The following is a 4,077-nucleotide window of genomic DNA, read 5'->3' as shown; positions in this document are numbered from 1 at the left end:
ACAAGACCGGTCTCAATTGTCCAACCTTGAATGCTTGATTGTGACTGTCCACGTGGTGCCAGTGGCAGACTCCAGCGTGCAGAGTTACGTAGACACTTTTCCAGGGCCCCCAGCTCACACCATTCCGCTACAAAACCAGCACACGCACCTAAATAGGATCGTCTGCTCAAGTCAGGTAGGATCCCTTCATCCTACAACCGTGTCACAGGCCACCCCTGACATAGGTCAAAAAACTCCAGAAAATCAGAAGTACTGTGGGTTAAGGTTGCACAATGCAGCCAATTTTTAAAAAGATACTTATTTTACAAATATTTGAACACAATTGGCTGGATTTCTGTTTCACCCAACAGTTTCAAACACTCATATGGCTTCTGTTTCCTTAAAATGCCTTTTTTTTCCCCCCCCACACAGAACATGCTTTACAGCTGAACAAAACCAAGGATGAGTTTTCAGCTCTGCTTTTAGCAGCTATTACAATTCACTGATCTAAACCCAGCCCCTTCTGTAGGTCCTAAAGATCCGATTATTCATATGCTCTGCTCAGCAAACGCTCCTCTCTGAAATGCAGTTCTGCAGGTGGAGTTCCTGGAAGTGTGAGCACCTCAACAGCCCAAATGCATTTTTTTTTTTAAGTGGGTAAGTCAGCTAAGAATGATCAAGGATTTCTCCCCATAATCAAGTGGGAAAATTGCCACTGAATCTTGCAGGTACCCAAAACTGCTGCTATTCCTCCGTAAAGCAGTTTCCCCGCCTGCAAATGTAGGAAACTTGAGGTAAATCTTAGTCTGCACCGATCTACTTTGGAAAGCGAGAATGAGCGATGGTAAACAGCAACAGACCATCCCCCTTAACACGGTTCTGTTTCAGCTGGTTCCTGTAAAATGTCATCATGGAAATTAACTGCCTGATTTTTCCAGTCAAAGCATTCAGTCAAACATCTAGTCTGTATCTCCAGAGCAAAAACCATTTTCATGCGTTTCTCTTGCCATTCCATTTCTTAGAGAAAAAGGTACCAACTTCTGCTCTTTTTGCTCTTTTTCCAGTGTTAGTTTCCGAAAGTACTTTTTAAGGCAGCTACCAGAGAAATACCTGTTTCTACAGTTAGTTGCCTTAAATCCACAAGGATGGATCCATTCCCCAGCGCAATCTCGGTGAATTTTGAAAAGAAACATTAATTAGAGGGTCCCGGCTTCTCTCACAGCCCGAACAGGAACACATCATACAGAAGTTTCCATATTCCAGTGGTCAGAGCTGGTGGGTGCGAGTGCTGCTTTTGTTTTAAGAGAATCCAAAAGATGAGAACCTCCTCCTGAACGCAGGTCTCCATGCCGGAGGAGAGACACTTCAAAAGCTGCTGGTATTGCCCCAAACAGAAAAGAGGGGGAAAGACAGGAGGTGAGTGTGCTGGAGCAAGGACTGGATGGGAGACCCAGACAGCAGAATACCTGTGAGCACACTCCTAAGAAAAAGCCGAAAGGGAGCTCTTTGATCTAAACCCTTTCTTGGTGAAGAGGGCTTTGAGCTGCAAACGAAACACTCTTCTCAGCTATTTGATGCCCTCTGTGTTCAGGAAAACAGGATCTTGCACATTCTTTATAAATAAGAGGGATTCCAGAGATACCTGAGCCTGCATCCTCAGCCTCTCTCAAGAACACAGAACCTTGAACTTTGATCACTCACTTCTGGCAAAAGGGATAACAGCCTGAGTTGCTCTCCGCCTGCTTTCCTCAAAAATGGGAAAGATAAAACCATCCACCCAGTAAAACCTGCTACACAGGCTGCTTGAAAATGAAGCAGTGCTTTGGCTTCTGAGAGCATCACAAATCCAAAGAGAGCTTTTGAATGTGCTTAAATCTTAACAGTTTAGCAGAAGTAAATCATTCCAAGTGAAAATCAGACCCATGCTGCAGTGATAAAATTTGAGTTATTCTGTGAAGAAAAAAAAAAAAGATTTTCAGATTATCCAAGCTGGCAAAAGAGCAGAAAAACACCTTTTTTTAATAACCACAACAGCAGAAGTGGAAGCCTGCTCTGTAGGTTGCCTACTCCAACTCCCCTGCTGAGAGCAGGCTGCCAGGCTGCGTCCGGTTGCGCCGTGTCCAGCGTATCTCCAAGGATGGAGACTCCCCAGCTTCTCCGGGCACCCTGCTCCGTGCTTGGCCGCGCTCATGAATGGAATGGTACTGGGAAGATTGGGCTGAGCGAAAGACACAAACACTAAACTAGTAACGGTAACCCTGTCCCTGAGAAGAAAACGCCTTTGGGCTGCTTGCCATCCCGAAGCCACCGAGATCTGTTTTTGCAGAACCGACCGGCCTTACCAAGGGAACGCATGGGAACAGCCGCCAGAAGCAGGTTTGCTGACTGCAGCTGCGTCTGTTCCTCCGAACTTCCCTGCTTTTTCAAGTAAGTAGATTCAAAGAGCATTTTTCTCCCAGTTCAGTACTCAGTTAACTGTGACTGGAACCTCCAGCCTAGGAGCAGCGGCTTAAAATACTTAAACCCATGTTAAACACAAACCCACTATTGCAGGGTTTTAGGGATGTCTCGAGGATCACGCCTCGAGTGGATTCAGGTTCAGTGATTTACTATTCTTCCCCTCCTGCCAGCATTTCCAACCCAGCCTGGGATTTGAGGCTGAAGCTTGGCTTTTTCCTGCCCTTCGTGTCTAAGGCCAAGCACCTCCCGCTCACCACTGCCGCCTGGGCTGAATGCAGGCGGGCTCGCTACCCTCCCGCCGCACGCGTTAAACTTGTCACGCCCTGTCTGTCGCACACCCTTTCATGGAGCCCCGCGACCGAGAGCTCTGCAACAAGCGCTCGCTGAGTCAGACCCCTAAAATCGATGTAGCTCCACTCGCAGGCAGCAGTTCTGCCCCCTGCAACCCGCCCCCCAAAACGCACGATCCACCAAACCCACCACGTGGCTATTTACAACCAGAATCATACCCGCAGGCAGGAGAGAGAAGAAGTGCAACGCCGTGTTTATGGGGGCGTTATCATGAATTATTGATTTACTCGGTATTATATAACTGTTTGGCCACAAGTGTTTGAATGAAGATGAGTCGGAACAAAGCAGTTACTCAACTTCTTGTTTTCCAAGGAAGGTTTATTAATAAACATTCTTAAAGTGATAACTTAAGAGGCATAAGGAAGGGGCTGTTGTCAGTAAACATACAATGAAAAAGTAGTAAGATTTTCATATTAAAGTATGACTAAAAAGGCTTTTAACATAGTGTTTAGCCCAACCAGATGTAATAGTAAAAACATTCACCATTGCCAGGAGCGTTGCAATCCATTCTATCGAACTTACAACCCCCTCAGCTCAGTAGTCAGCGCTAACCTATTACTCATATAAAATTTTAAACTCCATCCTTGATTTCTGTCAACAAAGCACCTAAGCGTTGGAAGGAAAGAAGTTAGTTCACAGCCCGCGAAACTGCAGCACACGCCTGTGAAACCCCAGGCATGGAGCGTAACTAGGCACAGAACAAGAGAGAGTTTCCACAGCCAGCTGCTGAACACGCTTACGTTGCCCCAAAGCCTCCGATATTTATACCCATTCTGTTATCATTTGTACCTGAAAATGTAATAAATCCTCCATGCAGAGGATTTCAAAGAGAAAAAGGAGTCATAGCGCCCAGATTTGTGAAGCTTCCGAGGGCTTTGAGTAGCGCGTGAGCTGGAGCGAGTTATGACTTCTTTCTCTCTTTCAGGAATTTCGGGAAACTTCTTCATCGCCATTTAACTTTGGCAGATACCGGGCTTGCCAAGAAGGGTGACCGCACGCCAGAAGCCAAGTTTTCAGTCTGCTATTGGAACACTGAGGTATGCCGTGATTTCCTACCAAGTGCCAGTCAAACTAGAACGGAAGATGGTACCAAGACGGTTGCGTTCGGAGGCCGGCAGTTCCCACTCAGGGTGAGAAAGTCAAGCAGGGCAGCTCCTAACCAGGAAGACCCGTCAGCGAGCTCCGTACGCTGCGGGGAGATGCGAACAGGGTGGTCACCTCCCCCGCGCCTGCTGGCACCACGGCCAGTCTGTGCGAGTGGCACCCGCTGATCCTCAGGCTGTTGAA

This window comes from Eurypyga helias, unplaced genomic scaffold (assembly GCF_000690775.1).
Source record: "Eurypyga helias isolate BGI_N326 unplaced genomic scaffold, ASM69077v1 scaffold35628, whole genome shotgun sequence".
Taxonomy (NCBI): domain Eukaryota; kingdom Metazoa; phylum Chordata; class Aves; order Eurypygiformes; family Eurypygidae; genus Eurypyga; species Eurypyga helias.
This window is presented reverse-complemented; position numbering follows the sequence as displayed.